The 26,118-nt window shown below is 41.0% G+C and overlaps 1 long non-coding RNA gene across 3 annotated transcripts in view; it reads right to left on the minus strand.

The window, feature by feature from the left end:
* LOC144035301 (uncharacterized) overlaps positions 1-24,519 on the minus strand; it is a 38,866-nt gene extending 14,347 nt beyond the window's left edge. For all 3 annotated transcript variants that reach the window (XR_013288411.1, XR_013288410.1, XR_013288409.1), the window contains exons 1-3: positions 24,262-24,519; positions 23,493-23,628; positions 8,514-8,603 (exon numbers count right to left, since the gene is read on the minus strand). This is a non-coding gene — a long non-coding RNA (uncharacterized LOC144035301). The remainder of the gene's footprint in view (positions 1-8,513; positions 8,604-23,492; positions 23,629-24,261) is intronic.
* Between the last annotated feature and the right edge of the window lie 1,599 nt (positions 24,520-26,118).

Below are 26,118 nucleotides of genomic sequence, written 5' to 3' on the forward strand. Positions count from 1 at the left end.
CCATTTCCAGGAGAGTCTAGTTTGTGCACGGGGAAAATTTTGACCCCATCCGCCAGCCTGAGGTGACGACCGGGACTCGCATAGCTCTGTCACCGGCAGAGCCCTGGGGTTCTGCCAGCTGCATGACTTTAACTTGTGACGAGACACAGGGGAGGTTCTGGATGACAGAACTCTATAATGTGCAGCAGTGCTCCAAGACAGGCCGAGAGAGTCTGAATTTGAAGAAAATAAAAGGCTTTGAATTTTTTTTTTTTTTTTTTTTTTAATGCTTTGAATGATGCAGGATGTTATGGAGATGCATCTCTCCATTTTGAATGGTTGAATGGAGTGAACGAAGCCAAAGGAGCGTGTTGCTAACGCAGTAGGTTTGCAAATGTAAATAAGATACCAGACAGGCGCTAATTAGCGCTGTAAAGCGATAAAGTGGCTCTCCAGCTTGTTTGCACGTAACCTTGTAAGGCATCTCATATCTGTTTGCATGCTACTCAAATAAATGAGCTAATTCAATATGCAAAGAAAACACAGTATATCAGTGGCAAACATACAAAACACGCGATGCAACATGAATTACTTAAGAATGGAAATAGTCTAGTCAGACTATAATTCACCAAGCATTGTGAGATGTTTGGAAGCAGAAATGGCGGATTCCACCACCTATCCCTTGCCGTGACACAGGTAAGCTCATTAGCATGGGAAAAGGTCACTTTGGGAAGTGGAAATCAAATACACGGACTTGGGCAAGGCCATTAAGCCACTGGGCTATTAGTATTCATGCAGTGCAGATTAATGGAAAATATGAGCCAGACAACGCGGCCGTAGTATTAAACCGGCAAAGAACCTCTGACATCCCTGTTTTCCCTCTTCTCCGTATTAATATTAATGTGTTTTATTCTTCTTCTTTTTTTATAATCCGCAGGCATAATTCTGTCAGGCTACTTTGTTTACATTGCCTGCTTGTTGCTAGGCAGGATTCGTGCAGCCAAATATCTATAGATCTTTTCACATTAAAAACCGGTTTGCTATGGAATAACTGCTCTGTATTAAATAGAAATGCAAAATATAAGTTCATTGCCAGAATAGTGACATTCTTTTAGGGAACCATCAGCACCGTTTTCAGCAGATCCAAGAGTGGCCCAGCCTTTCCCGATCCATCCAACAGTCCCCACCCTCCAGCGACCCCCCTCCCTTCTCCAGTGCACCCCGCCTTCCTCTCCATCTGTCAGCCAATAACTTTCTGGAACCCGCCACACCGTTCTCGCACCTGCGCCTGCCACCACAAATAGAGCCGTTTGACACACACGGCGCGGGACTTTGTCCACATACTAAGTCATCCATTCCTAAGAAGCTCCCGAACTGCAAAGGTAATTCATTGGAGATAAAAACTTGGGCCCCTTTTTTTTTTAATGTTTCGCTCAGACGCTTACTGAGCCGTGACGGGTACAACGAGAGCGCCGCCGGCCACGGTCCCGCTTCTCCATTACCTTGCACGGCACATGCTTCCAGGGAGAGGGAGACACGGGCCGGCTCTTTGCTCATTAGCTTTGAAGAAACGACTCGGGCCCTCTGGAGTGTCGCATTTCATTCCCTTTGCACAATGCGAGAGAAGACCCTCTGCAATAGTGCAGAGTTATTGCATCTTCCTCAACCATCTGTTAACAAGCAAACCGTGCTTGCCATTTTTAGGCTCTTAAAGTCGATATTACGACATAATGATGCTCTTATTTTATTTATTCCTACCCAAGTTTAATCCCGTAATCATTTACATAATGTTTTTCAAACAACTATTTGGCTGCCAGGCATGAATGGAATAACTCGACTTAATACTTCCCCCAACAGTGTCTCCACTGGCACGGGTCCAAAAGCAGATAACTTTAATCCTTCCGTTCGGACCCGGAACACGTCGTTCAAACATCTGCCGCTTGGTTCAAATGTGATTCGAGCGGTTTTAAATGACGCCTACTTTGAAATGACTCCACTTAACGGTTTGGAGCGTTTGAACCAAAGGGAGGTGCAAAATATCAATTAACGTTGAAAGGAACATTACGCAGCCATTTTCTAGAAACAGCAATAAAGACGAAGAGTAGCGACAGAAATGGTTTCAACTCTACTGCTTGGTACGAAATGATGAAGGTGTTGAAAATAGTGAGCGCACACACACTCGCACGCACGCACATACACACCCACATAAAAAAAAATTTAAAAAGAGAGCAATGATTTTTTTTCACATACTGTACACATACAAAAAAAATAAAAGAAATAATAATAATAATAAAAAATATATATATAAAAAAATTAACTCTTTCACTGCCAGACGTTTTCAGAAACGGGTTGTCGCCAGTGCCAGCCGATTTAAGCATTTTGACTGATCTTTCAAGGTCCACAGAAAAATGTTGTGTTTGGACTATGGAAACACACATACTACCAAATGAAAGATTGAACTCCCATCTTTCATCAGAAGTTTGTTTCTACCTTATTCCGTTCTTCAGTAATCAACAATAGAAAATGGTTCGTTTCACCGAAATTCTCTGTTTTGAAACAAAAAGCGGAGAAAAACTGCTTTTTGTGAAACGATGTTATTTCATGCACTCTAGTGAATTGTACACTTCTTTTTGTCCATGAATGATGCCACAAACACCTAAATAGTGCTTTACTTCTGTAAAACGCTTTCACCAACAATGAAAAAGTGTTTTTAGTTTGCAAAATACGTTTATTTCCATTCAACAGTGTAACAATTTGACAAAACAATTTTGCAAACTATTTACAAATGTGTGCAACTGTGGTACTATTTACAATTATGTGGATGTTTCAAATACAGTTTTTCTTTTTGTAACGCTCCCATGCGTGCAAGGAGACGCAGCAGGATTTGCACACCAAATTAGTTTCACTTGCGATGGCTCCTTTCACGTGCAGACGTTACACTTTCTTGACGGACTTTTTTTCCGGGGAATAGCAAGTAGCAGACTGTACTCACTCCTCCGATGAATATGCATTGGACTCGGGGCACTCTTCGTCGTCCGATTGAACATCCGCCTGAGCGTTGTGCTCCGTGTTTTCCGGTGTCAGCATCGCTCGCCCGTGAACTTTTATAACGTCGTCATAGGCGCCGCGTCAGCGCTTCCAACTTTGGCGTCAACCTCGGAGTCACCATCATCATCATCGATGATGATCATCGTCGTCATCAATGTGCTCTTTATCGTTGGTCGATGTCTTTGAAAAAAACGGCTCGACCGTGAGCTGCTTGCAAGCAGCCGCCATTATGGCTTCTTCAGCCAATGTCCCCTCAACACTCTAGCCCCGCCTCACGTCTTCTACTGACGCCCACCCAATCTTGTCAAAAGAGAGTCATCGCTGCCCTCTAGGGGCCAAAAATAGTCATTAGGCACAACAGACTTGCTGGAAACTTTCACCACAGATGCGGAAGGGTTCCCTCTACCCGTTTCAAAAAAAAAAAAAAAAAAATAGGTGGACGTCTTTTACCGTCTTTGGCGCTCCTCCGTAGGTTTTTGCAGAACGTCATTTAACGTCTTTGGCAGTAAAAGTTTAAAAAAAAAAAAGAGAGCAATGATGATGACATGTCATATCGGTAAAATTACCGAATGAACAATACTGAGCTCTCCAGAAAAAAAAAAAAAGAAAAGAAAAAAGTGAGCACAATCGGCGGCATTTGCCTCAGTGGGATTCCGACGACTTTCCCGCCAACTGTTGAATGACAGGCCATTAACGAAACACCTGTTCTACCTTTTGAGGTAAATGTCAAGACTGGAGATGACTTGATAAACACGAGCTTCAATTCAAATGAGAACTCAAGACACGAGTCAGTTGACTCCACGTTATTTTCTTTGTCATTCACTTTTGACTAGTTAAAAGCTCATTGATATTCCGTTGGTCAAATTGAGGAGCGACAGACCTTTCTCCCGTGAGGATTCAGCCCAGGATGCAGATTGCTCCCGACACCGGCTGATGATAATTTGGCAAAGCGCGGCCCCGGCCAAAATGCTTATGAGTTCTTCCGATCGTCTTGTTTGAGGCTAATTGCTTGTGACGTCTCGGTTATTTATTGTGTGGAGCCACGCGACGGCGGCCTGAAATCAGTTCAAACACTTAGCTGCGTGTTATTACAAAGATCGTCCGATAAATTGACGTTCATTGGCATGAAGACGACTGAAGCGATTTCTCTCGTTTTGGCGGTGGACGTAGCAGTTAGCATTTGCTAATAAGACAACGCTGGATTAATTTGAATACAGTTCGAATCAAACTTGAAATACTTAGTATTAGTGCTTTTTTTTTTTAAAGGAACGGAGATAAGGGTTCAAGAAACAGTCTCAACAATCTGACAATCTGAAATTAAGGACTAATCATCCGTTTATTCAGACATCATATTCATAAATTTCAAAAAGACCCGTATTTCATCATTTTATTTTGAATATTAAGAGAAAATTCATGGAAAATCAAAAGTATGTAAGTCAAGACATCAGGTTTAGAATTAGGGTTCACTATGAATGTTTACAGTTGGTCGTCCATATTTACCGATATTTTTCAAAAGTCAATTCCGCTTGAAACCAGCAGGGGGAGCCCCAGCAAAGCAACAATGTAAACTAACTGGTTCTTTAAAATGACTTGATTTCTCACTGCAACATAGCGAACGGCTGTCAACGAGCTTAGCGTTTATGAATTCAAACAAGATCGCAGCTTTTACCGTTCCGCCAGGACGTGTTTGGCAAGCTGCTTCCACATCTGCGCCTCTTCCTCATGATTGCCGTCGTGAACCCGAGCTCACGATCTTAGCAAGCTTTTCCGACTTTGCTCCGAGATTGCTTTTGAGTCGAAGGAATGCCGATGCCTTGGCAATCCTTAACCTCCTCACCTCCTCTGTCAATCAATAGGTTCCTTTCTGGGCTTCGGGTTCAGCTATCATTAATAATAGCTGAGACACTCCTATAGCGGTAATAAACTGGAGGTATCGGGTACGTAATGGTACAGTAATGGCGCCCGTGCAGAGTAGTCGACAGCTGCTGATGGATAAACCCTGGGAAAATGGATGGGGAAGGATTTGGATTTTTGAATGGGGGTCCAACTAGAGTCCCATGGAAAAAAAAATATTGTGGGTGCCAATGGCTTCCAAAACTGATTCCCTGTCGACGCCCCTTTTTGTCTTTTCTTAACACAGACCATCTTTTTGTAGGCAAGGCGGCAGCACTTTGGACAGCAGGGACAAGAGACAAGGCAAAGAAACCCAGCCAGGAAGTAGTGATATTTTTGCCCTCTAACTGACAAGGCCTGAAATATGGTCCATTCTGGTTAACCAAAAGGAACACATACATTTCTATATTAGAAAGAATTCCCATTATTTCTCCCTGAGCCATGAAAATCAATTGTAAAGTGATTGCTTTCAGTGACGACGGGGGAGAGTGCAGTTGGCAAGCCCCAATAGGAAGAAATAAGTTATTTTTTTCATCCCCAATTCTATTTTCTCATGGGAAACGGCCGAGATGGGTATGCATGTCTAACTATATCTATTTTTTTTAGTGCACCAGTCCATTTTCCTAAAAGTGGACCAACGAGAAGAAGGGGGATTGGTCCGGCTCCAAGTGAACCAAAAATATTTACATTTGCTACTATTTAACCCTTAAAGGGAACTGATTAAAAGAATCTGATATAAGTATAATAATGCTACTTCAGTACAATGTGCTATACATTATTCTTGTTTTTTTTTTTTTTTAGAGCTCAGTTTTGTTCATTCGCTAATTTTAACGATTTGACATGTCATCATCATTGCTCTTTTTTTTTTTTTTTTTTTTACTTTTTTAAAAAATAATTTATATTTTTTTATTTTGTATGTGGGTGAGTATGTGTGAGTGCGTGTGAGTGTGTATTCATTAGTTCACCAAAAACCTATTAAAAAATCCCATAGCGTTCACCTAAACCGAACACTTCAGAACCCAGCCAGAGCGGTGAGGCCGTCAGGAGACCCGAGGAAGGACCAAAGAAAAGAAAGGAAAGTTTTGCGTTTCATTATTCATTGTCTGGGAGAAATCATAAGGTTCAAGTTACAAAATATGTATATATTAAGGCCATTATGTTTTACATAACATCCGACTAAACTGATGTATTATTATTAAGGGAAAGTCATTAATTATGCTTGATGTAAAGAAGCATAACTTTTGAGAAAAAAAAAATCTGGTATTTTCACCATTTTTTTTTCTCCAAATAATCTAATACCCTGTAAATAGCGAAATCATCATTTTGCAGTGGTTTCTTCATTTTATCTGTATATGCATTGCATCTGGACTATTAGCATACATTTTGCGATCCAGTGGAGCCACTGCTTCTCCACGTGTCCCATTAATGACCCTGTTGTGATTCATCTCCACCCTTCCCCTCTCTTGTGAACCATATGAAGTGCCCTCTTCAAGGGCGGGATCACTGAGCCGCCCAAAGGCCACTTTCAGGCAAAAAAGGGCCATCATTATACTCACTGGCATTCTTATTTCATGACTAATGGATGGGATTTTCATGCCGTGCTCCTCCGTGTAACGTGACCCCGCCTTGCACCGCTCGCGCGTCTAAAAAAAGCAAAGCGCCCTCAGAGAGAGTCACAGGAGAGCGCGGTTCCACCTCGCCGTATTGATACTCGGCTAAACACGGAGAGGCTTTCAACAAAAGTAAGGCCAAGACCACTAAAGATAATGGACTGGTGATCCCAATGACCAATATAGTAAGAGATAAGGAGGGAGCCCTCTTGGAGATCCAGGAGGAAGGAGGCGGCGTGCGGTATTCAAAAAGCATAAAGCGCATCTGTCGGTGAGAGCCTGGCGGCATCGTTCGCTCGGGATAGGTTCATTCGTTAAACAGAGCGGCACCTTCAAGAATAAAAACAAAACCGAGATCCTCTGCCAGAGGTTAGAACAGAGGTGTCAAACTCATATTAGGTCAGGCGCCTGACAACAATGGGACATTGTCTGTGGTTGAAGTGTCTGTCATCAATGATGTTTTTAAAGTCTTATCTCATTGGTGGGGGCTTTGTGGTACCCGCCCTTCAAGATAGTATAAAAATGTTGCGAGTCCGCTGTAACTTCACACATGCGAGAAGCTGCTGCAATGTTCTGTAAACTCGCTTGTGTCCGGAATATTCTGTAAAATAAAACCTTCGAAGGAACTGTTGACCGATCTCCAGCCTGTATTCGGATAACCAACATTCTCACTACCCGAAAGAAAACAAACACGCGGAAGAAAAAGATTATTTTCTTCAGCAGGCCACATGGGGGAAAATATGTTAGAGGGCCGGATCGATAAAACCATGGTATAAACAATTAGCCTCAATTATATGCAGATTTTTTGCTATTTGCGGGCTAGCCCTAATTTGCGAGGCTCAACTGTAAATATATTGTTCCAAAAAATGCAAATGGAACGCAGCAACATTTTGCCATTTTGAGTTCCGGGCCCGTTATGTTATGTTTTGCATATACATCGTTCTCAGAATGCATTGTGTGGTGCAGTTAATGAAGTTATAATATATGTTAATTTCATATGTGTTTGTGTTACCGGTCATATTTAGCATGTTTATGTTTGATTTATGTTGGCCTATATTTAAATTTTTTATTTTTCTTAAACAAACCGTAACATTAGGTTATTTGTAAAAAAATGACATCCAGGATAAATCCATGTACAAGTTGCATTGTTCATCTGAGGATTGCTTGTGAAATTGCTCATTTATATGTTTTGATTGCGGCAGTCTGATTAATTCTTTTTTTTTTTTGCTTTACAAAATCATCTCGCAAGCCTGATCCGGCCCGCGGCCGTATGTTTGACACCCGTGGGCTAGAGCGATAGGCAGACGCACACACCCAACAAAATGGAAGTATAAACCTCTAACCTGTGCGCATGAACCAGAAAATGTCAGAAATCTTTTCAGGGGAAGTCCGCTAAAAAATTAAGTACCAGGGTTAGCCTAATTTATTGATGTGATGTCGCAATGGAGTGGTTTTTTTTTGTCTTGTCATTTCCGGTTTTATTTTGAAAGTCTAACTCTCCTCTCGTTTCAGGTCACTTGCCCTTCCTCATGTGGAGTCTGTGTCTGCCCCATTCCTTGATTGTGTCCACCTGTTCCCAATCACCGTCACGTGTTAAATAGCCTGCGTCTTCCTTGTCTTGTTGCCGAAGTGTCACGTCCCGTGCATGGAAGCGTTCCCACATATAATATCCACAGCCCTTGCGCCTTGTCGAGTCTTGCTCTCGTGGTTTTTTTTGTATCCAGTTTTTACCTGGAGCATCTTTTTGTTCAGTAGTTTTTCCCTCAGTCCAGAAGTGATTTGTGTTAATTAAACTGCAGCCGTTGAGGCTAACCAAATTCCCTGCCTCGCCTTGACAATTGAAAATAGCACTTTATAAATTAAGCAAATGCGGCGGGTCCTTGACATGTTTTCAGTCATAAGAAATCAACAACTTCACATTTAAGAGTTTTGGTGGCAGTGAATTTCCACATAACTTGAGTTTAGACTGAAGTGATTTCTCACCGTTGGAGACAAGAACAGCTCAAGGAGCACCTTTTGTCCATCTTCGGAAAGTAGTCGGGTCACTCTAGAGACTTGACCAGATGGCATTTTCTAAGAAAAAAAAAATAACAAAAGAGACGCGGGAGGGTGAGATTTGGCTTACTGTAGTTACTTTTTAGTGTTCTCATTTTAGGTTTGACTCTTTGTTCCTTTCAAGATTAAACGAATCGATTGTCACCTAAATGACAAAATATCACTATACTTCAAAGCCATCCTATTCATGCACATATCTGGGCTTAACTGGGCCAAAATGACCGACAGCACCTCCCACTCACCTGCCTAGTTATTAAACCTAAACGAGACGGGTTCAATAATCGCCCACTTGGCCTCTTTGCCACCGCTCTGAGCCTCCTCATGCCTCCGTCCGCCATCTCTTTTCATTCTTCAGGGTTATTACTTCCTCCAGAAGACCACTTTAAGATGTGCATTAGAAAATGTTGACTCCCTTTCGATTTTTTGCGTATTTATAATTCACTGGCGGAGCGGTTCACCACATCAAAAGCGGCGGTGTGCCTTTCAGTGGACCTCAGGGAAACGTATACCAAATTCGAATCCAATGGGAAGCATGTCTCCTTTCAAATGCACTAAAGTCTAGCAAAGCAAATTCTGCTGTCCCATATTAGGCATTAAAAATTGAGGCGGGGGGGTTACGCTCTCTCTGTTACTGGTCGCCATCAATATTTGATTACAGTGAACGGCAACTGGTAAACAATAGAAAAACAAGGTGACTGGGAGAGAAAGGTGAAGAGCGAGGCACGAGCGGAATGTTTTCGCACCTTGTGACGGTTGCGTTGGCGACAAGGGAGTAAATGTTCCCCCTAAATCCGCCAGATTTGACCTATTTTCATTCCGCAAGGTTCAGAGCATGTTCAGGGGGCTTATATCGCCTTCAGACTTCACCGGATGAGCTTGTAATTTGCCACACTTAACGTCAACGGCATTGTTTTCACTAGCGAGGCACACGCCAGCGCACCGATATGGACAAACTAGCCGCTGCTAGAAAAACTACAGTTGCTTGTTGACTTTCAAATTCAGTGAACGTGTCGGCACACATGCCAAGGGACGGCATATAGAGAAGACGAATGTCATTTGTTTGGTTATGTATTATTATTATTTTATTATATTATGTGTACAACACTTTCTGTTGGATGCAGATGTTTACAGATTTTTTTTTCTGTGTTTGTTAACTTCAGAGACAATTTACTCTTTAGTCAACATCAAAGACAATTGAATTTAGCCGCCAATTTTTTAATTTATTTTTATTTTATTTATTTATTTTTATTCTGATGTTTACAGATAGTTCAATGAATTTGATACACTACTTTATTACAGTGTAAGTGTATGACTTTTACCTTAGATATAGTTTGTTTGTAGATGAGTCCAAACTTAATAAACTCTTCTTACTACAGTCTTACTACAGCTATTCAGTGGAACATTGCTTATTTGGAGGGTAAGCTGTGGAGAATTTTTTTTTTTTTTAAGTGCTCGAAAATTTGGGAATTAGCATGCCAATTTCAGTTTCATTTAGCATAAAATGCTAACAGATTTTTTTTTTTTTCCCGAATTGTTCACCAGTGTAAGACTACAAGCTGGCTATCGGTAAAGAAGTTTGTCTAGTGGAGTACTATAAAAAAAACACAATGCATGCGTAAATTATTCTCATGTCAGATACAGAAGTTGAGACAGAAATGGAGAAGGGGGGGGGGGGTAGTTGGGGCGAGTTAATCATCTGAGAGTAGCTTCTCCCATCAAATTGCGGTGACTTTAATCAAATTATGACCTTGTAAAGCATGCGCTTGTCATTTGGGACCCTAATCTCCTCACTAATGACTAATTAGCCCCATCACCTGTTCCTCGAAGCCTTCATTACAACCTAGACAAAACTTTAAGATAATGGAATAATAATAACATTTTTAAGAATGTCGAGGAAAGGCTTTTGCAAAAAAAAAAATACAAAAAAATAAAAATCAAAGCGGGACCAGGCATCAATTCAAACTCTTGACATTGATGAGGGAATGACAATGCAGCGTTTGTATTCTGACCGCGTTTCCAATGAGGCCAGTCTGCGGCACTCCAGAGGACAATGAGGGGAAATAAATTCATTAAGGCTAATTAAGCCAAAATAGCAGAAGAGGGGAGAATTCGGGCACGTGGGCCGTTGAAACCATCCCATCAATAAGATCAGCTGACATCGGGACAAAGCCCTTCGGACGGCCCGCTCCGGATGGATCCTGCCTGTGTGTTGGTTTAGCCGCCTTTCACGGACTCAGCCATCACGCAAGAGTCGTCGCAGGTGGAGGGGTGGGGGGTGGGTGGGGGAGGCGCCTGTGCAGCTGCGGCACTTGGCGACATCTACGCAAACAGGCGGCTCACATTCATTAAGCCTTTTTAGAGCAGACAAGCTCTCCCCTCTGCGGGCCTCGAGCATCTGCCTCGGCATCGCTAAGAGGCCCGGCGAGCATGCGAAGGCCGACCACGCAGCCAGACTTGACAAATTTTGGGAAAAAGATAGTGTGGGGGGTGGGGTGGGGGGGCACAATCAGCTCTCAGTAAGGTGCAAGTGGAAAGGGGACTCTGCTCTTCATCACTCTTTCCTCATCCTCTAATCACAGGAACATCTGGCTGTGAAGAATGCGAAAATAAATATATATCCTGCCTGATTTGACACAAGAGCACCTCAATTAGTTCTTCAAAGACACTCGTGGGAGGGAGGAAACAGCAGCTGGGATGCAAACTACACTCTCGTCATACTTTTTTAGGGTTTTCCAGTAGGGTGGTGTACTGCTTTTGTGCCCTAAATGCAGCTACTAATAGCACCACGTGGTTGCAGCAATGTAGTTTCTACTTTAAAGGAGGCGTGTGCCGTGTCGAAGAACAACCATTCAGAGAGACAAGGCGTGACGGACGAGGTGTAAATTAGCTACCAGTATTCCCCTCCGCCTGGCGCTGACCTGTTAGCTTGGGCAAAGCAAAGAGACCTCATGCAGCAGAAGATTCAGAATTAAAGTGCATTATTATTCCAATTTACAGAATTTTCAAAAGTCCCAAATTCCATCCATCCATCCATTTTCTTAATCGTTTATTCCTCACAAGGGTCGCGGGGGTGCTGGAGCCCATTCCATGTCATGCAAATTCGTTAAACGTCATTCCAGATCATTCAAAAATCCTAACAATTAATTCTACATGCTTCAATGTTTTTTTTATTTAGCCTTCACATTTACCAACTCAGTGGCCTTGTGGTAGAGTGTCCGCCCTGAGACTGGCAGGTTTGTGGGTTCAATCCCCGGCCGGGTCATACCAAAGACTATAAAAAAATGGGACCCATTGCCTCCCTGCTTGACACTCAGTATAAAGGGTTGGAATTGGGGGGTTAGATCACCATGTGATTCCCGAGCGCAATCATTGTTGCTCACCGCTGCCTCAGGGGATGGGTCAAATGCGGAGAACGAATTTCGCCCCCACTTAGTTGGGTGTGACAATCAGTGGAATTTACCTTTACCTTATTTACATGCAATTTCTCCAGAAATGGTAAATGTCTATTTCTTCTTTCCATTATTTTTGACATGTATCTACTTCAACACAATTCACCATATTCACATCATTCCAGTTTCATTATATTCCAAAAATTCACACCTTTTAGGCTATTATTTTTCTCATTCTAAAAATGGAGTTTTCCAAAAGTCAACATTCTCAACCCATTCATTGCTAATTCAATAACACAATAATAACAGATTCACATCATTCCCATTTTAAATTTAACATTTAGCTCGTTCAATTCACCTTGAGAGCAATTTTCAACTTGCTCAAAATTCCAGGTGACCAAAAATCCATAATTTTCAACACAAAAATTCACCAAAAAATTACCTATTCATTCCCAATGACAGATTAAACATTCAATTTACCTTGATAACAAAAATTGCACATTCCCATCCCACATCATTCTATATCATTCCACATTGATTCATATTTTGTTATTCAAAATAAGCGCAAATTACATTTAGGCCTACTAATTTTTTTCATGTTATTCGTAAAGTGAGGCTACATTTTCGTCTTTTAAGTACTTTTAAAATTTAATACTCAGCATTTATTACTCCCAAAATGGTGCTGATCAGCAAGTGGGAGAAAGATCTAATTTCACCTGATTGGTCTAAAAATTATTGATTTACCTTCTGACACACTTAAAAAAAAAAAAAGGTACAGCAATTTGTGCTTATATAGTATAGTGCAATTGTGCATAAAGACTTCAAGTCCGAGCCAAGGTGTCTCATTAAATATTACTGAAGCATGCACACCTAACACACCAGCAGTTGCAAGGACAGTGATGTTTTTTTCTAGTCAGGGAAAAAAAGAAACAGGGAAGGAGGTTATGCAAGGCCATACATAAATAAAACATGGGCTATAGCCTCACACTAATGCAACTGGATGAGAGGTTCCTCAAAACAGTTGCGTCTTCATGCCTAAGGTTGTGTCAGCTGAAAACATTTTTCTTTGACTTTTGGTAAAAATCTTTTGTAAAATTTTTACACCAACGAAAGGTGCCACGTTTATTATTTTTACTGAACCGCAAACAACACGGTGCAACTATAAAGAAAAAACGCTGTAGTTACAATACAATACAGAATGTGGAGAATTGGGAGGTTAGGGGACTCTCCACACTTCGCTTTTTTGCAACAGCTAAATATGAGATTGATAATAGTCCAATATTATTTAAACCACACTGAATTGATAAGACCTAAAAGGCCACATTATACAACATGGCATTTTTGATTGCGCAATACATCTGTGACGTTGCCGAAGTTGCGACTTAAATTTCAAATGACAACAAAACCGTGTCGACATCTCGGTGGCATTGGGTCACATCGCTCGGCCAAAGTGGCTGGACTGCATTCGTAACGCCTTGCCAGTCAGTCTGCCACCTTCGTGGCGAAGGAATCCCACAGAACAATACACCGAATGAGCACGGATTCTGTTTGACGTCCTCGGCGGCGAATATTTGATGTGTTTTGATGAGGCTCCCGTGGCGGTGGCGGGCTAATCAAAACAGCGAAGAGAAATCAATGTTCTTTTAATAAAAGAGGACTTTAGGTGGGAGGGAGACAGACGGTTTTGCCGGTGACAGGACCTGTCGCCGCCTTATCTCGCAGCGCTCAGATCCCCCAGACAGGCAAATATTTTCACTGTAAACACCGGCGGCTCGACAGGCTGCGTGGGCCCCCCCTGTCACGCTTCTTCTCCGCTTGCTACTTACTCGCTTGCAACCACAAGTTTCTTGTATGTTTTCTTTCAAATGACACAAATACACGCGTGTTCTATGACACGTTCGACAATTAACCACTTTGGAGAAAACCTGCATTTTGTGGTGATACAAGCCCCCGATAGGGGAAAAAACATGATAGATTTACCATTGAAAAACATTTTTTAGATATTTGTACCCCTCCCACATGCACTTATCAAAACACACTTTTTTTCAAGTATTCCTGTTCTCACCCCCCTGCTGTCAAAAGGACTGTTCCGCTCGCGCAGTTCTCCCAAAAAGATGCAAAGTGTGCTTCCTTCAAGCTGTTGTCACTCCCAGTTAAGTTTGCTGGCACGCTGACAAAAACAAAGACGCCGGAAAATGTCCACTTCCATGTTAACACACAGCGACCTCGTGAACACTCTTATGTTTTGAATTACAAAAACACAATTTGGAATTTGAAAACCCATAGTCTCTTAAAAATCTCCATGGGTTCACTGTACCTGCAACTTGAACCCCCCCGCCCCCTCCCCCTTCCTTCAACTGCCATACAAATCCAACATCATCCAGATTAGCTCGGAAAGCGGCGGCGGCGGTGAATTCCGGTTAATTAATCCCAGATTACATGCGATGGCGCTCCATCAGGCCAGTTAGCAACATGAGCGTCTTGCTACACGTACGCACACGCACACGCACGCAGTCATGGCTTCCAAGTGTACAACATTTCTGGCAGATCCTCATTGCTACTTTAAGTCTCAATGACTTCCCTAACAGCGGCAGAATCCTCCAGATTGGACGCAGGCATTTTAACTGAGCAGATGACAGCTGGGTCATCGCCGTGGCAACCGTGTTTTCGCAACTCTGCTCAACTGTAATATCGGTGGGCCCGCCGGGACACCTGTTGTGTCGCTTTAGAATGTACAAACTTTGCCGTAATCCTTTCTGACTACTTTACATATACTGTGCTTTATAAAAACTGGTTTCTCCAGGAAAAATAAAAAATAAAAAATAATAATGATATTTTTTTTTTTTATAAAAACTGGTTTCAAATCATTAACATGCATTATTATGCGTCACACATCCTGCATGCTGAGAAGCAGTAAAGTCACTTCGCATTCATTTTTACAATCACTGAAACTTTCAGGCCATTTGCATTCCCGTAGAAAAAAAGTGTCAGTACGCCTGAGAATAGAATCTCTCAATGTGGAATTTGGATGTTTCTGGGGTTGGTGAAGGACTCTGGTTGGTGGCCCGGTGGGTGGTGTCTGGTCGGTGCTGGATTTGACTTTCCTTTGGTCCTTCCTCGGGTCTCCTGGCGGCCTCGCGGCTCTGGCTGGGTTCTGAATTGTTCGGTTTAGTTGAACGGTATGGGATTTTTTAATAGGTTTTAGGTGAACTAATGAATACACACTCACGCACGCACATGCACAAAATAAAATTAAATATATAATAAAAATAAAAAAAGAGGGAGAGCAATGATGATGACATGTCAAATCGGTAAAATTACCGAATGAACAATACTGAGCTCTCCAGAAGAAGAAAAAAAAATCTCTCAATGTCCCATTTCTTGTCTGCAATCTAAATATTGAAACACCGGCGAGTGACATAAGGGGGAGGGGTGGCAGGGGGTGCGGCGTGGGTGGGGGTCTACGCCCAGAGCCCTTGCATTACGGTAATCATTTAGTCGTGACAAATTAATTAAAAGAATAATTAAATAATGAACATGTTAAATATGGCAATTAGAAATCTTGTCCTACATGAGTGAATTGGAGAGAATTTAATAGGGGAAGCCGATGGAGTGTACCAAAACAATTTTTATTTAATGCCTCTTCCACAATAAAATGCACTAGAGGAACGCTTGTGATAATGTTATGACAGCATTAACAGGAACGAGTAACGGATGAAAACATCAATAGGATGAACACGACTGAATACATCAGATACGTTTCCAAACGGTGGCTCCGGCCACTCCTCTTGCTTGTTGCCTAGCAACCCCGGCATTCTCAGGAAGATCCTCCAAGATGCGGGAACACCCCGAGGTGGCTCCCGGAGCTCGGCGGCTCGACCCCGGTAAGTCGGGTCACGGGAGATGATGGGGTGAATTCCGAGCCAATTCCCTCCGTACGTTCCCCGGCAAGATGTGATCTTTAAAGTCGTGCTGATGAGAACGCGTTAAAAAAGGGATACTTGAAGTGCAGCTTATACTTCACATCAAAATCATGAAGAATTTCACTCACGGTGTCTGTTTTATGCTAGCAATTTCTGTTTTGGGGCATTTATTTTTGCTATTAGTGCTGAGAACGTGACGTGGACGGTCCATTGGGTGATGGTTTGATGTTTTTTTGCGGAGGCCTGTTTTCTATTCCATGATCCGTACGGCACTTTGAACCACCATGCGGAGAACGAGGTGCATATGAAAAATGGCCTCCCATTTGTCACGCATAAGTAAATACACGAGCGCTTGCGCTTTATCCAACCCCGTCTTCCTATGCATCAGCGTTTAAGCGTTATTGCGAACGTCCCCACGCGTACGTCTTCATGTCAATTCAAATGCGCTCATCTCACACTCCAGCGGGCGAGCGCGTGATCTCCGATGTAGCCCCGCGTTAAATCTTGCTCAAACCGTCCGTGGGCTAATGTGCGTTTTGAAACGATGAGCTTGGGACACGACGCCATTTTGTCTGCAAAGTGAAAATAGAATAAAAAAATAGGACGTTTTACAAGAATCTCTAGTTTTCACATTTGGTTGGGGTTGAGCTGATTGATATGTTTGCCATGCATGTACACATTGGCGAGCCGTGGATTCGGTACCTGGAACTTCAGGAGGGCCTTTACGCTGTAACCCTAACCTAGAAAGCCAGTGTTTTTTTTTTTTTTTTTTAGGAAAGCTCAGTATTGTTCATTCGGTAATTTTACCGATTTGACATGTCATCATCATTGTTTTTATTTTTATTTTATTTTTTATATATATGGGTGAGAATGTGTATGTGCGTGCATTCATTAGTTCACCTAAAACCTATTAAAAAATCCCATACCGTTCACCTAAACCGAACACTTCCAGCCAGAGTCGTGAGGCCGTCAGGAGACCAGAGGAAGGACCAAAGAAAAAAAAAAAAAAGGAAAGTGAAATCCAGCACCGAGCAGACAGTGGTTCTTATCCTGGGTTCGATCATACCCCAGTGATTGAGTCAGTCTCAGAAGGTCAGCGGATGTCAAGACACGCACCTGACTTATATGATATATATAAAAACATTTTTTTAATTAAAAAAAAATATATATATATATATATATATATATATATATATTTAAATAAAAAAAAGTTTGTTTTTTTTTCCATTAAGATGGGTTTGGTGACTGCATAGGAAAAACTGGTGCGGTTAAATACATCTAACAAGTTTACTGCATTAAACTGTTGTAAATAAATGAATCAAATTTCAAAGAGAAAAAGATATTCGAGATTTAAATGCACGTGTGAGCGCTTCGAAGAGTGATTATGCCAGCGTCCCTGTGGAAGCCCAATCATTTAACATCCTAGTTCCTAAATTGCAAAAGGGGACTACAATAGAACTGCGCAGGATTATAGTTGTGGTTTTTGAAATTCTTGAAGGACTCGTAGAAGCTTTTCTGTGCAGTTCTCTTCCAAAATCCATTACAAAATCATTTTGGGGAGGATTTGAAGTCACCGGAGCAACGCCGGGAATCAGACGGTTTTCCTGGGCTAACAATACGCAAAGCTCCGTATCTACAGCGGCAATAGACAAGATAGCAATCAAAAGGTTTTAGCGGCAAGCCGAATGCAAACAACTTGACAAGAGCGGTGCTCGGAAAGTTTGTCCCGAAAAGCCGAGGAGAAATATAGACGTCGGCGACGGCGGCGGCGGCGGGGCAAGCGCCGCCTTTCACGGGCATTACTCTAAGCCCGAGGTGTTATGTTCCATCACAGCGGCTCCATCTTGCATTATGAGAGTTAAAAAAAAAAAAAGAGAGAGAGAAGTCACCACTCCAACATTAGCATCCAGTCCTGAGGGCACTCAATAGCATCAATGGCTCTATTTGTGTACACGTGGGAATGATCTCTCGCATTGATCCTCTCTCGTATAAGCGCTTTTAGAAAGTCATCGATTCTATCGGCCCGTGCCGTGTTCCGGGAAGCCCCGCCAGACAAACGTGACACTTATTTATGTTCTTGGCTGCAAATGTAATAAATGAACGCAAACGGGGAGTTGTCGCGCGGTAGTCAATAAGTGCGGGCTCATTTGGCATTCGGCACGTTTTAACTCCTTTAATGGATGATCAAGCGGTGAAATATTTCTGCGGATGACGCAAATGTGTCATCAGTTGTGGGGATTGGAAGCTCACGGCGCCGCCACAGAAATTAGCATTTCATTGGTTAGCCCATGTGAAAATAAACATTTTTTTTGTGGGGGGGGGGGGTAATTTAGCATTAACCCTTGATTGGGTAACTGAAAGCGGTTCTCGTCTTCAAAAATACACCATAGCTTGCTTCAAAATGGTATTATTTTATTTTATAGTCAAACAAGCAGGGTGGGAGACGCGTTTAATTGCCTGAAGTATAGGAAAATGCAAAAAGAAGGCGACGCGGAAGGCACGGAGACGGTCATTAACAGCCTCTATTACGAACACTCAAAAAGCAAACGAGTAGTTTACTGACCGACGTTATTATTAGCACATCCTGGCTTGAAAGCGTTTATGGTGCAATTCATTGTTTGATTACGCCTCCATGACCACCAGCCATTTTGTGTGACAAAATACTATTAATATGCTTATGAAGGGCCGAAAGGCAAGCGCGCATTTGAATAACAAACCGGAAAACCAAACGCATTCAGCAACTTTGAAGTGCAACACAAAGAGGGGTTAGATAAGGATTTTCCTTGGAAAGCATATATTAAGACACACGGCACATTATTTGTAAAGCACCATTTTTAAACCCTGGAGAACCCACGGGGTCAAATCTGGCCCCTATGAATTCTGCTACTCAAATAACAAAGACTTTTTTTTTCTTTTTTTTTTTACAAATTTAACTCATTCACTGCCATAAATTATAAATTATTAATTAGGGGCGACAGGCGATTAACATTAATTACAATTATAAATCGCATAACTTCACTAATTAACTCACGATTGATTAATCACAAATTCTATATCTGTTCTAAATGTACAACAAAAAAAACTTTTCATACTCTTGTTAAAAGTGGGAAAAAATGTTAAACTAATAGAAATAGTCATCAATGGCAATTAATTAATTAAAAAAAGAAAGAAAACATTATTAAAAATTTGGGGCGTCAGGCCATTCAAATTTGTAATCATAATTAATTGAACTTATAAAATTTTATTTTTTTTTACTTAAATTATAAAAATATAAAAATATATATATAAAATATAAAAAAAATAAAACTTATGAATAACTTCATTAGTTAGCTCATATCTAATAACAAATTTTAGATCTGTTCTAAATGTACAATAAAACAATTCTAGGTTTTCCTACTCTTGTTAACAAAATTGGAAAAAAATGTAATTTAGTTTAAATATTTTTTTTACTTCTATAGCAGTCACTGGCAGTGAATGAGTTAACTTCAAAAGTCCAGAGTGCCACTTCTGACCCCTACATGGGGCCATCTAGTGGATGAATATTGCAATTACATGAGCCGAGTGGTGGTGACAAGATGGCTGCCAACATGCTGTTTTGTTCTCAGCCATCTTTTCAGCAAACCATCAGATTGTAAAATTGTGTTGTTTTTTTTTTTGTTAATCTATTTCATATCATGTTGCAGAATGCCTAGGAGTATGTTTTATATACATATTTTGATAAATTAGCAACTCTGAGCTAGTTAAAAAAAAGGGTTAAAATTGAAAAAACATATTTTGGTGTTCAGTGAACTTATAGCAGTCATTTAATGTATAATTCATAATTTTCCAAAGAAGAAAAGGGTTCTTGGGTTTTAATTTAATTGGAATTAGCCATCTTGATTGAAGAAAGTAGTAGTAACACTCATCAATTGAACAACACGCGCCAAAACGCACACGCATGACTGAGCAGACCATCCCAGGTTGTAAAAGTGTCGAGTCATAATGTTCCCCGCCTCGGGGGCTTATTAGGAGGTATAAAAGTTGCATGATACCTTCATTCATATTCACCGTAAACTCACCGCCACATATTTTTGCATCCCCCGCTTCCGCAAGCCGCTGTTTTGTGCCGCGTGATTGATTTGCAAAGTAGGCCGGCGCTGCGAACGTCGGGGAAGGTGGCGAGGATTTGCCTCTCCGGTGCGTACGCAAATTGCAGTGTCAGATCGCCGCGTGGATGTTGTTTTGTCTGGCGCGGACTCAGCATGCCAACCATTTTCGGGGGGCCTCTCGCTACACACTGACGTCTGCGTAAACTGCAAAAAATTGGAGCCGGCGTTGATTGTGGCAGTCAAGCAGGCGGAAAGGCAAGAGTAAATTGACAGTGCCAGATTGGAAACCCTGGCGAATAATAAAAAGCAAATTCTCCTCAGAAGGGGCGTACGGGAGAAAATCAGTTACAAGGGTTAGCCAGCTATTGAGGGAACGTGATGTGGAGAGAGGATTGTGTGACAGCCAATCAAAAGAATGGACATGAAACCATCCCGCAACAATCTTGTCTGAGAGCGCTGCAGTATGCATGCCACACCAGTAGTTGGCAGTGTTATTTTGGCAGAGAAATGCATACTTTTAGATGGCCAAATCCTGCCTAATTTCTACATTAGAAATGATTTGAAAGACTTAAAAAAAAAAATATATATATATATTATACTATTCTTCTCATTTCTAGTTATTAGTTCCTAGTAAGGCGGCCACAAGAGAGCAGTTGTCATGCCTTCTTGTTGTCAATGTGCTCGTCATACCAGTCCGCTTGTGTCTTCCAATCAGCACCCTCGGCCTCTTGTGTCATGTCCAGGTTTTTGTCATTGTCTTATCAGTTTGCTCCTTTTTAGTTCCCTCCTTCCCTGCAATCTTTGTTGGATTATTTGTTTGCGTCATTCGCCCTGTCCTTGCCCTGGTTAGTCTCGTGTGTGTTTTGTTTGTAACATTGTGTCGGATTTTGGGGTTTTTGCTAACCGAGTCGTTTTCCCTCGTCCCTTGTTTGCCTCTTGGTTTGTTCCTTGGAAATAAAATCCATTTTTGTTCCAAACTCCTGCAAGTCTGCCCCGCCTCCCTGTTTCCTGCATTTGGGTTCTCAACAACCCCAAACCTGACACCGGGTATTGGCCCGATGTCATGCCTAGTGTTGTCACTCGGGGTGTGAATTGCCTAGTACCTGGCAATTCGATTCGTATCACGATTCATAGGTCCCGATTCGATTCGATTAATCCCGATGCAAATCTATAAATTGATTATTGTGGAAAAAAAAAATACTCAAATTTAGAAATTACTAATCCGTAAACTTGTAAATGAATTTTTTTTTATTTATCTGAAAATTCAGGCTTATGACTGAGCCACTGCATTTAACAAACAGGTTGCAGTCCGTTTCATGTTTGAACAGCACTGAAATAAATTAAGGCTTAATGTTCCATTAATATAACATCCTTCTATGCTTAATGTGTGAATCCTAACCCCAAGTAAGACTTTTTGTTGAATATTCCCATAAAAAAAAATTGATGTTCAAAAATTGATTCGGCCACATATCGAATCGATTCGAGAATTGCGTGCTATATCGCGATATATATATATATATATATATTTGTATGTGGGTGAGTATGTGTATGTGTGTGCGTGTATTCATCAGTTCACCTAAAGCCCATTAAAAAAAATCCCATACTAATAATATAATATAATAATAAATTGCCAAATGCAGAAACATCAATGTAAGTTATCACGATGTAGTGGCTCTCGCTAACAGACAGAATTAAGTAACCGGAATTAGGTTAAAAAATTCTATATACGTAGACCATGTTTCTATAAATTTTGATATTTGGTTTTTATTTGAGGCAGATCTTTTTTCCATTAAAATGTGATTTATGAGGAGGTTAGACCATTGGTCGATATTCAGAGTTTGTTTATTTTTCCAGTTAACAAGAATTGTTTTTTTAGCGATAGTAAGGGCTACAAGTGTAGATTGAAATTGTTTATGTGGTAAGTCAGTTGTTGTTAGGTCACCTAGCAAACACAAGTTTGGAGATAAAGGTATCCTACAGTCCAAAATAGCGGAAAGTTTTTCTTTTTCTAAGACTTTAGTCCAGAAATACATAACCGGAGTACATAACCATAAAGCATGAACATAAGTGTCTGTAGTGTTTTGTAAACATTGGAGACAAATGTCGGAGTCTGAGAGTCCCATTTTCTTCATCATATATTGAGTAATGTATGTCCTGTGAATAATTTTATATTGGATAAGTTGTAAATTTGTGTGTTTTGTCATTTTAAATGCGTTTTCACAAACTTGATTTTTTTTAACACCCCTAATCGTTACTCACCCTTCCCGAATTATTAAAAAAATAATTTGTAGTAATCAATTTTATTTCCTTTTCTCATTTAATGCAAAAACATTTTTTTTGACTACAATCATCAAAATGATCAAATAGAACATCATGACATTTAATTGTTTGATTTAAACTACTGAAATAAATTACCAGTACGTTTTGTTAGGGATATGCTACATTCGACCTTTTTTTTTTGTGATCTTCTAATGTCGTCATTTACTGAGCAAAAACAAACAACTTCTAAGGTAAACAGAAACACAAACAAACGTCATGTAGTTCTCATTCCTGATGCATTTGTGGCAATTTAAAAGATTTCTTCAACTTTTTCTTAACCGAATGATTGATTTCATTGTTTTCTGCTCCTCTAACCACCGTTGCATATCTGATTTACATACAATACAGGCCTGGATTGGATTTGAAAAAAAAATCCATATTGTTCTGTTCACATTCACGAACAAATCAGATACATGTCGCACGCAGGTTGTGGGAAAAAAAAAAAATCAAAATTGACTGCCCATATAAAAGACACAATACAATGGTGTCGTGTGCAACAACAGATGAGACTGCACCCCCCCCCCCCCCCCCCACACCTTATTTGCATAAGCGTGCGGCGTTAAATTGCCACACACTTCAACAATGCTCAAAGTAGGCCAGGAAGAGACGGCGCGTCGGAAAATAATAACAAACGGTGAGCCCTGGCGCTTTCTCGGGGGCTCAACTCGCTCTCCCTCTTTGCGCCGACTCGGCCAAATTGTGCCGCGTCTGCACTCTGCAAATACGTCTTCACCGGCTACACGCGCTTTTTACCAAGTTTTAAGAAGCTACAATAATTGAAAAGCTGAAGTTACTTTTAAAAAGTCTTCACACCCCTGTTCAAATGTCAGATTTTTGGTGACACAAAAAAAAAAAAAAAAACGACACCAAGAGAAATCATTTACAAACTTTTTCCCACCATTAATGTGATGGGCACCACAAGGCGAATTTCAAGCAGCCACTTCAAAGTATCCAAAAATGCAATTAGTCGAAAATGTGTGGGTTGCTTGTCACATCCTCAGCGGGGATGCGCCATTACAAAAAAAAAGCATCCGCTGAATTTGACACACTGCAAGAACATTGGAGCCATCTTCTTGTTAACATGTCGCCGCCCCCCCCAACAGGCCGCCGGCAGATAAGATGACAGATATCAAAGTATTTTTTTGCCCTTGTCGCAACTGGTTTGATAAAACTTACACATGCGCTTACCTCTTGACAAGTGATGAGGAAACAAGCGGCCCTAATTCCTGGATGTGGTATCAGTGACAGGACTGCATGGGAAGCAGTTGCCCTTGGCCAGGAAGCGCACGTTACGAGTGGAAGTGATCCAACATGGCAGCTTGACCTGAGGAAAAAGCACACAAAAAGGATGATTTGTGTCAAAAACATGGACGATGACGCGGTGACAACTTCGCTAAACACAGCATTCCCAAGGCAGGAAATGCAGTGAATACTGACAAATTGGAAATTTTGCTTTACAATGCTTGTCAAGAACATGCAAAACAATAGCTGCCTTCTTATTATGACGTCACATCATGGGGGCAAAATCTTAGAGTCACTGAATAAAACTAGGTATGGGGCGAGCACCGATATTGGGCCGATACTTAGCCTTACTTCAATGTATTATGTCATCAAACTCATGCAAGTAAGCACAAGAATATGGAAAAATGCTATATTTGGGATACATGGGTCTTTCTTTAAAATAATCCGTGTCATTTCCATTTCAAAAGGTAAAAAATAAAAAACTTTCCAATAACATTATCAATCAAGAGCTGGCTAATTTTAATATTCAAAATAAATTAAACTTATCCGGCAGCACGAGCCCACATACAGCAAGTTTTTGTCATCATCGTTTTTAGTTAGTTCAAGTCAATGGTAGTCAATCACAAAAAAAGGTCTGCTGTATATGTTACCAAACAATCTTGGGAGTTGATCCTGTATTTACAAAAAAGAAAGAAAGAAAGAAAAAGCAACTCACATTGGATGGGGGTTACATTTTCCAAAATGTCTGTTTTCAGTAACCTAGATATGCAAATTAAGACAAAAAAAGGAAAATAAATAAATAATTTCATTTACATCATAGTAGATTAATGCCATGGGAAAAGTGTGAGTGAGTCACTATTTTTGGGCCATAATATTAGGAACATACAAAAAAAAAAAACAACTATAAAAGTGCATATAGTCAAAGTCTATTGACATAAATAAGTAGATAGTAAGGAACATATTGTATATGACATGGCAGCTATTAGCTTTCTGACTGAAGATTGGCTGAGCTCGTTACCTTCACCCGTGTGGCCACACCCTCCTCCAATCAGTGCTGATTGAGCGCAGGTGTCTCACTGCCGCAGCTGTCAGCCAATAGGAAGACACGGTGAAATGTCAGTTTGCAAATTTGTCATTTCGTTTGATTTTTGAATACTAATTCCAAATTTGAGCCAAATATACTCCCACCCAAACAAAGGAACATATTCGATATGAGAAGAACGTCACAGGAAGTAGATATCCAAAAATGACCAATGATCATATTGTCTGATTAATGTGGAAAATGTTTGTGGCTATCTGGCGAGCTCTCAAACTGGACATTTCCTTTCGGCCTCATTAAAGAAATCGAAGTAAGTTGAAAGCAAACGAGCCTCCCAAGAAGTTGAAACAAAAGTGCTAAAAAGCGGAGGTTAATTGAATTGTAAGCCTTGTCACGCAAGATTACCAAGTGCGCCAAACAGCGCTTTAATTGCGTTCTCACCACGTGGATTCATTTTTGCCCGCTAATTACCACTCTTCTGTCCGTGCATTTTAATACACTATGACAGACAGAAGGAGAAAAAAAAACAACAAAAAAACATCTGATGTGTTTGTGCCAACAAAGCAGGATTTAAGATGATGGATTTTGATCATGATTTTGCATGACAATACAAGAATTGGATGCTCTGATTAGGGGAGTGAGTTACAGCTTCCTGGAAGGGCCATTTCTTTCTTTTTTTTGTTGTTGACATTTTTTCCAGACACGGGAATGAGATCACGGGCCGCCTTACTTCTTCTCACAGTTCCGGATCGTCATTAGCCTGATGGACGGCAGAGCGGGACAGCAGGAATGACTGATTACATTATGGGGCCATTTGCTACAGACTGTACATTGACATAAATAGTGCAAACAAACAATAACTGTCCATGCGGCCCATGTACCGTGGCGTGATGAGTCGGGGGTTCAAACGGCGGTCTGGAAAGAGAGAGAGCGAGGTAGTCAGGAAGAAGTAGCCCACCAACTGGATTTAGACTGGATGAAAAAATGAATAAAGGAGCAAATAAAAAGGAGAGAGCACTCAGGATCTCTCTCATTTCCAGCCATCCCGTCATCAGGAATGCTTGAATGGAGCCATTATGGTGCCTTGATCCGACAAATATGGGACGTTGTGGAGCGGGATCGCCGGCTTTAGAATTTCAAAGGAAGTCTTTTCTGGATGGAGGTTAGGACCCCCTGCGAGCGGGGGGTTGTGACAGAGGGGTTTCAATTTTTCTAAATATACACAAAATCCTTTCTATTATTATTTTCAGCGATCCCAGGCCTGACTGTCAAAAATTGGTTTAGCAGCCCGCTAGGAAGCCAAAAACAAAAAAAAGCAACAGTTTTCAATAGTCAAAAAGCTAAAAAAGAGCAAATGTGGGGAATGGGGAGCGAGGAAGTTGGCTTATCTGGTGAGGGGATTGCTGTTGAACCGTCAACCAAGATAGCACTTGGCAGCTAAAGTAAGAACACAACCACCCAGATTGACTAGCAATGTTCAAACTTTTTTTTTTTTTTTTTTGTGTCAGGCGATTAAAATTTTCAATCGTAATT

Source organism: Vanacampus margaritifer, chromosome 15 (genome assembly GCF_051991255.1).
Source record: "Vanacampus margaritifer isolate UIUO_Vmar chromosome 15, RoL_Vmar_1.0, whole genome shotgun sequence".
NCBI classification, from domain to species: Eukaryota; Metazoa; Chordata; class Actinopteri; order Syngnathiformes; family Syngnathidae; genus Vanacampus; species Vanacampus margaritifer.